This window comes from Acanthochromis polyacanthus, chromosome 1 (assembly GCF_021347895.1).
Source record: "Acanthochromis polyacanthus isolate Apoly-LR-REF ecotype Palm Island chromosome 1, KAUST_Apoly_ChrSc, whole genome shotgun sequence".
Classification (NCBI taxonomy): domain Eukaryota; kingdom Metazoa; phylum Chordata; class Actinopteri; family Pomacentridae; genus Acanthochromis; species Acanthochromis polyacanthus.
This window is the reverse complement of record NC_067113.1, coordinates 49,783,266-49,795,386: the sequence shown is the minus strand read 5'-3', so window position 1 is coordinate 49,795,386 and position 12,121 is coordinate 49,783,266.

The following is a 12,121-nucleotide window of genomic DNA, read 5'->3' as shown; positions in this document are numbered from 1 at the left end:
ATTGCGTTTGCGGCCGCCGGCCGCCGGACATTCTTGAAATTCCTATGCAAATTGGTAAGTGTACCACCGGCTTATGGTTAGGTTATGGTTAGGTTATGGTTAGGGTTATGGTTAGGGTTATGTTTAGGGACGATGTCATGCAAAATATAGCGTTGGATTCGCCACGGTTTTACATTAAAAATATAATATACACATTCTTTTGAAATACGTTCTGAGTGGCACGAAAAGTCCGCCGTTTAAAATACATTGGTGCGCATTTCGTGGTGAGCGGCACGAAAAACATGACGAAATCGTGTTGGTGCGCACGAAGCCGAAACAAAAATTTACGTGACAGTTTCACGAATCCTCGTGAGATCGGGCTGGAAACAGTCCATGCCGTGTCTGTCCCTGTTGTTTTACAGAGCAAACACGGGAAGCAATATAAAGCATTTGCATGACTGCATCCAGCTAGCCAAGCCTTCCTCTTGTACCAATTATGAGAGAAATCTCTTGTATAAAATTTACCTTTCTCACTGGTTTGTTGACTTATTTTGATATTAGGTTGATCTGGGCCTCGCTGTTTTATTTTGAGTTTTTCCACCTATGTTCTCCTTTCAAATGGATTTAGGAGATGAGATCGTACACTTTCAACATCCGTGTTGCCCATCATTGTTGCTGTCACAGTTATCCACCGCACTCACGCATGCTCACTTGGCTTGGGGCGATATCGATATTGCCCCTCTGGGCACCAGATTCGACGACGTTGATTGGATAAATTTCTGTTGCTATGTCGAATCTCTCGCTGAGCTGCTGGGGCGATTTCTCCAGCGCCCCAGCAGCTCCGCAGAGATGAGCAGGAAACTATTTTCCCCGAAAATTCTAATGAATATTTTGTACATGACGAATTTAAACATGCATGGTGCTAAAAAATAACTGATTATTATTGGGGGGGGGGGGGGGGGCGTTGCTCCCGAGCGCCCCCTATTGGCCAGCCGCCACTGTGTGTCAGTGCAGTTGTATTTCCAATTCCATTATTCAGGCTGTTGAGGGATGTTCTGCTGGACTAAAGGTCACTAAAGTTAACAAACTAATAAACATCACATTAATAATTAGCTCCAGCCCAATAGGTACAATAAAGTTGTAGCGAGGAAGATGTCAATCAAGCACAGTCACACATTCCTGAGAGGAGGGCATATCAGGTGAAATGACTGAAAGCACCTCTTCAGGTATCAGTTGGCTTAAAACTACTCTTGAACTCTTGCTAGACACTAAGATTTAGTGTTTATTCAACCACGACTTCATCTGCAGACTGCATGGTGAAGGTACTACATTGACATCTGCATTTAATGACTTTAATATTAAATACATTTACTAAATAGTGTAACATTTCCATGACTATGATATGATACAGAATAACAAGGTCTCCAACAGGTTGGACAGTGAAGGTGTTACTATGCAATAAACTGAGCCAAAAGTCGGTTGCATATTCATACACTCAATACGACCTTCCACCTTAAATTCATTTTATATAACAATATGAGCTGCTAGCGTGCAAACAACTATAACCAGGTGACACAATGCCACACTAGTCAGGATTCTGCTACAAGCAACAAAGCATACATGACTCTGTCTATTCTACACAGTTATGTATTTAAGGCCATATGTTTTCTGTAATCTCATGCTGGCAAATAGAAGTGACAGCTAAAGGACACACCCAGTGTTCATATCAGTCCACTGACGAATTTACTGAGAAATGCTAAACAGTATTTTTTGTCAACAAAAACTTATGTCAACATCAGACATTTTATTATAAGGTTTGATTAATGTAATTAAGATGTGATAGTACTAGAGAAGCAACAGTAAGTTTTAATTGGACTATTAATCAAATCAAACCAAGTTGTTTTTACCGCCCGGCAAAACTGCATTTTCCGGAAGGTATTGTTTTGAGCTGCATGGACTTGGTTGGTTGGTTGGTTGCTTGTTTGTCTGTAACAATTTGGTTTCCGCGCGATAACTCGATAAAATATTGATGTAGCCTAACCATATTTGGTACACAGGTGTACCATACTAAGACACAGATCAAGTTCGACTTTGGTGACCGTGACCTCATTTTCAAGGTCACAGGGGTCATCTTTGTCGCCGGGCGGTCCAAGTTTGGTAAAACTTCTTGTTTGTGTTTTTTTTCTGGCAAAGGCTCAGATGCAATACTCTGGAAGACATCTGTCAAAGTGTAGCTTCTAATATTCAATAAAATCATAGTTATTATAAGTGATTGTTACTTATAAAAGCAACAATGAAATAAAAAAGGTTCATTTTCCCCTTTGCAGTAGATTCTGTTCTATCCCATATTAAGCAATTAATGCAAACAAAAGCTTCCTGTAATTCAAACTACCATTTATTTCTCTAACTGAAAACAAATCTTGAGTGTTCTAGTAGGTGATACAAACCAGGGTTCTCGCCAGCGAATTTCAGCGTAACGCCCCGTTACGCTGTCGTAACGGCCCGTTACGCTGTCGTAACGGCCCGTTACGCTATCAGTTTAAAATATTGTTATGAGAGTGTGTGGCTCCGTCATGAGAGAGGGAGAGAGAGCAGCGTGTGTGAGTGTGAGAGAGGAGGAGAGCGAGATGTCCCAGCGACCCTGAATGCAGCGCGAGCGAGAGAGACGGCAGTTCGGTAGAGGAGGAGAGAAGGCGTGTAGTTGCTGGGTTGGCGGTACTGTGCGGTTCAGCCACTGTTGATAGACAGTAAAGGCTGCAGTGTTGTTCGATACGGCTGGGCTCCTGTGTCTTTGCCTCTACGGCTGCTGAGGAAGTGAAGGGGGTTAACCCCGGGCTTCCTGACCACGGTCAGGGCCGAACAGGAAGGGTTAACACTGTGATTAGGGCCGCTGCGTTATTTTGATAGATAATGCCATTTGCGTTTGTTTTTATCGACTGGGTGCCTATCTAGGTTAATTTAGGTCTCCCCACCTCAGCCGTACTTTCCTGTCGATTGACCCGTTCTCGTCTATTGCGTGTGTGTGCGCGCGCGTCCGCGAGGACCTGCCTTTACGCTGAGAAAAAATCCTGGTGAGAACCCTGCAAACTGGGAAAAAGCATTTTAATTAATCCACTGTCATGTGTCCCTGATTTAAGGGAGTTTTGACTGATATTTTTATAATATATCAATTGACGGTGGGACAGGAATAATTTTCTCCTCAATCTGCTGCTTCTGTCAGCTCTATGGAGCTTCATGGGGACTTTCAGCTCATTGTTTAGGTAACACACTAAATTAGAGACCAACTGGTAAAAAAATTGATTATTTAGCAACTTTAGAGCCATATATTGTTGTTGGTCTGCACATATCTGTGATGTCTGTATTATTAATAATTCAGAATGAGTTATGTTTGATTATAGAAAAGGGGTAGATTCATATACATTACTTAGAAAAACTTAAAATTGTTAGTCACTAGGTTGGATCTTGGACACAGATTGGTGTTCCAACAAGACAACCATGACTCCAAACACACATCAAAAGTGGTAAATAAATGGCTAAATCAGGCTAAAATTAAAAGTTTTAGACTGGTCTCTCCAAAGTCTTGACTTAAACGGCTATCAAGAACCTGTGGACTGATGAAGAAACAAATCTGTGTCAGAAAACCAACAAGTTTTGTTTAACTGCACCAATTTTGCCATGAGGAAATGACCAGAAGTTTGTGGACGGCTACAAAGACCACCTGAAAATGGCCAATTGGACGTATTCCGCATTGATATGCTCTGAACCAGCAAGTTTTGTCATATTTCCAGAAGACCTATAATAAATTTATGAAAGAACCAAAATGCATGATTGTTTTTTCTAACAAACACAAGTTTCACAGAAAATAAAGATTTATAGGAGGCATTGGAAACCCAAGACTGAAGAGTGTATGTGAACTCTGGTTCACAACTGTAAGAATGAATTTCTTCCAACTCCTTTTCAGACATGTATGGACATGGAGTTTTTCTCTTCACAGATGGCAAGTGCTTGGATTTGTTGGGTTTCTCTTAGTATAATATAGTAACTTTACTATGCAAAGCGGTTAGTTATCACCAGTGTATTGGCTATATATATATATATATATATATGCATTAAGTTTTTCTTTCTTATTATTTCTGACATGTTTTAAAAGAGAAGAAATTGTATTTGAAATTTCTCTGAAAAGATGGTGGTGACCAAAAACAGAGCAAAAAGAGTGAATACCAGACTTGTACTTAAATGGTAAAAATGCAACTCCTAATGAATTCAGCGGGTCATTTTAGGCTTTAGCTCAAACATAAACAAAGCAAATGTAAACTGCCAGTTTAGTAATATTCTGTCAAATGTAATTGCTCTTACAGGGATGAATATTTTAGATATTTTGGCACACTACCATTCAAAAGTTTGGGGTCACTTAGAAACGTCCTTATTTTTGAAAGAAAAGTAGTTTTTTTCCCAGTGAAGATAAAATTAATCATAAATCCAGTGTAGACATTGGTAATGTGGTAAATGACTTTTCTAGCTGGAAACGGCTGATTTTTAATAGAATATCTCCATAGGGGTACCGAGGAACATTTCCAGCAACCATCACTCCTGTGTTCTAATGCTACATTGTGTTAGCTAATGGTGTTGAAAGGCTAACTGATGACTAGAAAACCCTTATGCAGTTAAGTTATCACATGAATAAAAGTGTGAGTTTTCGTGGAAAACATGAAACACTTTGAACGCTAGTGTATATGCAAACATTAGGTTTTATCTAATTATTCCAAGTGTTTTCAGTATTCAGAGAGGATGACAGCACAACACAGTCAATATTAGTCTACTGTGGAATAAGCTCTGAGCAAAATGTGATACCGTTGAGTTCAGTGGGTTGATATAACACAGGATATCAGGAGAATTTAGAACTTTTCACTGCGTTTGAGCACAACAAACAGAAAGCATATGTAATTTAAAGCATGAAATTTGAAACAAAACGCACCCAAATGTGCTTTTATGAAAAATCTCCCGCTGGCAGACTTTCCTTTGCTGTGGTATCTAACCATATGTCTTGGGAAGCTTTAAATCCAAATCACGTGTCGTGCAACTTCAGTGTGCCACTGTGACAGCATACAGCAGAAAGGTGAACAGAGGGTAAACACATGAACAGAACCACAAAGGCCACATAGATTGCTTGCAGCTGTATTCTATCAGGATGTTGCGATAACCTGAAATTAAAATCTTTACATCTGCAACCGCGTTAAGATATGGAAAACGAGAGAAGCACATTATCTGGGTTTGATCGAGTGTGCAGTTACAAAAGAAACAACCACAACCCTCAGAAGACAAAAACACTGTTTGAATGGGCTCTGCAGAGAATAAACCAGCTGATATGTCGACCTCAGTGCCAGGAACTTCATGTCTCTGTTGTTTTTGTGTTGATAACGGAGGGGAAGGTTTTCTCTACACGTTATAAAAGTGTTGATGGTCTGACAGAGTGAATATTTCACCATGGTTCATCACACAGACGCTCTGCTGCTGCTGCTGCTGCTCACCTGGCCGACAGGTAAGAGGAAACTGAAGTAGGATCACCTGCTGCGTCAATCAGAGTTCTTGAATTTGTACTACACTTTATTGGGGTATTTTTCTGCAAATATTTGCTTGGGTTTTTTTTAATCTAAAATTTTATAGGAGCTCTACTGTAAAAGAAGCTTTCCATTTTTGTTTATAGATATTTTTATTTATGTTTGACATACAGAAAAAATATCGATAAAATAAAAAAAGAACTTTCATGTCTAATGTAAAACACCTCTAAAATCTCTTTCTTTTTCTCAAGAAAATGTTTTTTATGTAATTTCTTTAAAATAAAGCTTTTTGTTAGGCAAACCTGTTCAGTTAAAGTCTACATGTATAAATACATGATCTTTAAATATTTTTCAGCACTAAGAAAAACAAAAGAATTGAAATGATCTGATGTTGTAATAATTGATGGGAACTGTGTTTTTATGAGCTAGTAATTTCCCATTATCAATCAGAGTTTATTTCTATAGCACTTTTCATACAAAAGTAGCACAAAGTGCTGAACAAGTTAAAAACAAACAATAAAAAACAATAAAAAGACAATAATAATAATAGTTTGCTGCATTCCCTTTGCCACTCTTGTTGCCAAAATAGTACTTTTTAAATTTCTTTTTTAAGTACAGCTAAAATAACTTTAACTTAAAATACATTTTTTAATAATGATCTATTATCATCATTAATTTGCAAGATTTTAATGCACAATTATATGTAAAAATTACACTTAATTAGCTCTAAAATTATTGGCAGATTCTTGCAAATGCAAACTGATTTTACTAGTTTTACAACAGTATTGGGGCATTTTTAAAGCCTTTTTTTTTAGAATAAAAAGATATAAAATACAACTAATATTGACATTTCTTGGCCGTTTTAAGTCTGATTAGGACTATGTTTATTTGTAATTTTAGTAAGATTTTTTTTTTTTTTTTTACAAAGAAATATTCTTCATTTGATAGTTTAAAGCCAAAAAATAAACATGGTCTCCTGTAAATTTAAACCTGGAAATTATATTTTAATTGTGGAAAATTAGAGTATTTTTATAAGATGATGATTTCCTGTTATTTTAAATTATTTCTTCCCACCCCAGCTACCAAAGTATTACCTTTTTGTTTTTCTATGAGGGGCCGTACAAGACTTAATTCATTCTCGTCCTCTCACACACATATATTTTCTCTCATACTCACATACATTCTCCTGTCACACATTATTTGCTACTACAGCTAAAACACCTGTTGTAGCAAATAATTTCCCAGGTGTGGGATAAATAAAGAATTTCAATTCTATTATATTGTTCACTGGCCCAATAAAAATAACAACAATAACAAATGACTTTATACTTAAAAACTATACTTATAGTAAAGACTTTATACATAAATACCAGACATATTTTGATGCCATATCTTACATTCTTAGGGGAGTCTGATTTTAAATAAAGAGATATAAAGCTTTCTCGGTGAACATTTTATTGACACATGTAGAACACTGATGGAATATGAACGATATTTGGCGATTACACCCTGTACTGTCCTGATGTCCTCGTAGGAGTGAAGCTGAGAGTAGCATAGGATCTCCCCCATGCCATTTAGGGTGCGCACATACGGATGAGAAGGAGGAGAAACATGTCACCTAATCATATTTAACAGGAAAACACGTCTGCAGTTCAGTACTTAATCAAATTTAACCCGAAAACAACAGTAAAAACAGTAAACATACAACAGAAAACCCGTCAAGTGGCCACAGACTGAAACGTAAGTCGCGCGCGTTCACGCGAAGGAGGGAGTCATATTTTTCTGGGGAGTGTGAAAATTCTACAACACGTAATCCTCCAGTTCGGCCTTGTGTAGCGTTAGCGTTAGCGTTAGCTGCTTCTCCCGCTGAAGCGACTTGGAAGTTTGCAGGTCTGAAAAGTTGTCTCATCTCACTTTGCACAGTGCTGTGAGTAAAGCTTGGTGCAGATAAACCTGTCGCCCGCTGTTCAAGCGACGACGACAATAAGTGACCGTTTCTGGGGATGACAAAATGTTTCTTAAAACTCCAATGGCTTGCTGAAGCGCTCGGGACTCCTCTCCACCTGCCATGGTAACCGTTACCTGAACATCACCGCCCACTTGAGCTTTTCAGCCAATCACAGCGGAAAAAAACGATGGACTTCCTTTTCCACTATTCTCTCTCGTACATACATACATTCTCCTCTCACACACCTACATTCTCCTCTTACATAGATACATTCTTCTCTTACATGCATATATTTTCTTTGTACATATACATATATGTCTATTTATTTAGGAGAATGTATGAATGTGAAAGGAGAATGTGTGTACGTGCAAATGTGACAATACATGTATGTGAGAGGAGAATGTATGTGTGTGCATGAGTGAAAATGTATGTATGTGAAAGTAGAATGTGTGTGTGCGTGAAAATTAAAATATATGTATGTGGAAGAAGAATGTATGTGTGTGCAAGGAAAATATATATGTGTTAAAAGAGAATGTATGTGTGTGAGAGGAGAATGTATGTGTGTATGAGAGAAAATATATGTGTGTGAGAGGACGAGAATGAATTAAGTCTTGTACGGCCCCTCATATTATTCTAAACCTTTTTTACAGTGTCTACTGAAAGTGTTTTTTAAATGTAATTTCTTTAAAATAATGCTTTTTATTAGGTGAACCTGCTAAGTTAAAGCCTACAGGTGTAAATATGTTATATTCAAATGTTTTTCATTGAAAAAACATAAAAATACACATGCTCTCATATAAAATTAAGTCTATAAAATGTATTTTAATTGTGGATAGTCACTGTAGCTTTATGGGCTACTTATTTCCCAAATATCTACTGTATTTCCTTTGCCACTCTTTCTGCCAAACTAAAACTTTTTACAACTTTTTTTACTGCATAGCTATAACAACTTAAATTACATTAAAATAATTTCATTTTAAATTAAAGATCTGTCACATTTACAAGATTTCTATGCAAAATTACACTTATATTCTAAAATTATCAGTAGATTCTTGCAATCACAAACTGCTTTATTATTAGTTTCACAACAGTTTTGTGACATTTTTTACATCTTCTATATCACTTCAGATGATAAAATGCAACTAATGATTGAACATTTTGGCCGTGTTGAGTCTGATTAGTTTTTTTATTACAACATTGTTGGATTATGTTTATATGTAATTTTCTTGTTCTGACACACAAATATTCTTCATTTGACAGTTTAAAGCTATAAAAATGAACATGATCTTATGTAAAATTAAAGCTGGAAACTGTATTTTAATTGTTATTTTAAACAACGTCTTGCCCAATAGCTGCTAAAACATTACCTTTTTCTTTTCTTTTCAAAATCCTTCATCTACTACAGCCTTAAATTGATTATTTAAATACGTCAAATTTACAAGATTTGATGGAAAGTTTAATGTGCAATATCGTGATTTGTTACATTAAGATTTAAAATTTTATTTATTTATTTAATTATTTCTGTCATTAATTCATTCTTTCTTCTCATAATAAAGGCTCTTCTGCCAGTGAAACTGAGCAGAGTGGAAACGTGATGGAAGCCTCATGTAAGATCCTTTTACTTCCAGAACTTTAATCCTCATGTTTTCAAACTGTTCATATTTGAATTAGTTTTAAAGTGCGAGTTCTGTCCTCCCTACAGATGGGCCGTCCTCAGTGAGCATCAGTGGGGTTGACATCGTCACCGTGGGGATTCTTTACGGTTTCCAGTGTTCGGCCACCTGCAACCCAGGCTGCACGTTCACTTGGACCGAGAATAATGTGACCTCTGAGGGTTCAGAACTGAGCCTGAAGCTGCTGCAGGTACAACCAGCGCTGGTTCTCACCTGTAAAGCCGTCAACTCTGCAACAGGGGCGTCGGTCAGTGTCCGGAAGACGCTGCAAGTGACGGGTATGAAAGACCAGTTTAGAGATGAAACCTGATTAGCTTCATTGGTTTCTTTTAAATCAGGGGTGTCAAAACTTATGGCTTGTGGGACAACTTTACAAAGTGTGAAAATTACAGAGAAGACATTAACTGCAAATTGTATATTTGCAAAACATTAAAGATAAAAATCATTTCAAGACCATGACAAGTTTTGATCATAAAGTAAAATACTAGATTGCTCATTGTTTTTTTTGTCAATTTGTGTGTCATATTTGCAATATTTTGTCTTGCTTTTGTTGTTTTTTGTCTTTTTTGTCATTTGTTTTATGTGTTTGTTGTTTTGTGTTTCCTTTTTGTTTTGCTTGCGTTGTTCGTCTTATTTTTGTCATTCTGTGTTTTGCTTTATTCATTGTTTTGTGTATCATTTTTGTTGTTTTTTTTCGTTTGTGTTGTTGGTCTATTATTCTGTCGTTTTGTTTCTGGCTTTGCTCATTTTTTTGTCCATTTTTGTCGCTTTCTAACTTTTTTGTCTCATTTTTGTCATTTAGTTTCTCGCTTTTGTGGTTTTGTGTCTCATTTATTGTGATTTTGTGTCTCATTTTTGTAATATTTTGTCTTGCTTTTGTTGTTTTTTGTATTTTTTGTCTGAATTTTGTCATTTTGATCATAAAGTGCATACTATATCATTCAGTTTCAGATACCTGTGGCTAAATGTTTAGTCCTTTTGTCGATAAACTGTGCTCTGTAAGTTGTAACGTACAAATGATAAACTGAGGTGTAATGTTGTTGAAACTGTATTTATTTTTCTGAAGAATTTCAGGTTGTTCTTAACGTTTTGTAAAAAGATAGTTCCTTAAATGTGAACATTTTCAGAAAACCCTTTTTTGCACTAAAACAAAGGAAATATTTGGAGTTGTGGTTACTTACTTACAGGTTATTATGTTCTGATTTTACTGGTCATTTGCGATCAAATTGGGCTGAATGTGGCCCCTGCACTGGTTTCACAGCTCTGCTTTCAATCGTTTTTCTGAACTTCTCAGCCGGACCATCAAACATCCACATCAGCGGTCCGGCCTACCTCAGCTCCTCTGGTGCTTCCAAATACACCTGCTCAGCTGACTGCTACCCGTCCTGCAGCTACACCTGGACGGTTATGGTAGACAGCGAGGTTTTCAGCACTTCACAAGGCGACACTATTTCCATCACTCCAGCTACTGCTACTGTTAATTCTGAAACTGTGATCTGCAAAGCACAGGACACCGTCTCAAAACTTTACATCTCCACCCTACAGAAGCTGTATGTGGCAAGTATGTGGAAGAACTTTAAATAAGAATATCAAATGAAACTAACATCATCCTTTGATTAGATTCTACTGATAGCTACCTCTGATTACGTTTGGATTGTATTTCTGTTTCAACCCTCTGAACCCCAAAACTCAAAGATCAGGTTTTCTTCACCACAATCACTGAAATTACACAATTTATTTATTACACAAACTGGAAAAACACACAAAAACGACAGATATTCAACTTTCTGATGGTCTTTTGGTGCCTAACTTAGGACATGCTGTTCAACTGGAAAGCTTAACCAAATTCCAGCTTAAAATTAAGATATATTTCTTTAACACTATTTTCTTTTGTCTCGTGAAAAAAAGAGCCAAAAATAAACCATTAGCAGTAAGCAGATTTTGTAAAATAGTAAAAACTTTGCCTTTGTCAGCACAACCATGAAGACTTTAATGGCTCAGTTGAGAACAAACAGTGATGTGACAAATTATCATTATTATTATTTTAGATTTTTAGGTAGAATTGCAGGCAGTGTAATAAAATATCTACAATATCTGGAGCCATCAAATGGGCACAATGTTCTACATGTTGATTCTAGGTTTTTAAAGTTTTTTTTAAAGCAAATATTCAAGGAAAGTTAACTTTTGTTTTCAATTTCTATAATTTGTGGCATTAATGTAATTTAGGGACCTTTTTGATTGAACTGCAGGCTGTGTTTACAAAGAGCGGATAGGAAGCAAAATAAAAATGTAAGTAGTAAAATATCTATAGTACACTGAGTCACCATTTTTTACAGTATAAATAAATGTGGTGCATGTTGAGTCCAGGATTTCTCAGTTTTTGTACGTCATGTGATGAAAGAAATGCAACTTTCAGGGTTTTTTTTAAATGAGTTATGGCATTGTTATAGCCACTGGTGACTGAGTGTCATCTTGCTTTGGTGGTGGTTCTTCATCCAACCGTCCGCAGTCATCATCACACCTGGAGAGGATAAATCCACAACCAAACCCTCAGTCTGGGTGGCTGGGATTTAACATAACCAGTTTGCCCTGGTGCCTCTTGAGTTGTTGTGTTTTGTGTGTTCTGTAGCCCCTGAGTGGTGGCTACCCAGAAAATATAGCTTCTGTTAGCAGCTCCTAATTTGGTGAGGAGTTACCAAGACTGTAGATTCCGTTAGCAGCTGGCTAACTTGGTGAGAAGCTACTTGTGTCCTGCATGCGTCCTGTAGCCAATGAGGGGTGGTGACTCACATATTGTCAGGTTGGCCATGTGTGTTTGGAAGCACCTGTTTTGGTTTACTTAGTTCTGTGCACTTGTTTGTTACTTTTGTGTGGTGTGGGTGTTACTATGGTGTTTAGGTTTGGCTAAGGAGTTTAGCCATTTAGTTTTTCTTTAGATGGGTTGATAACTCTGTTGGCCATTT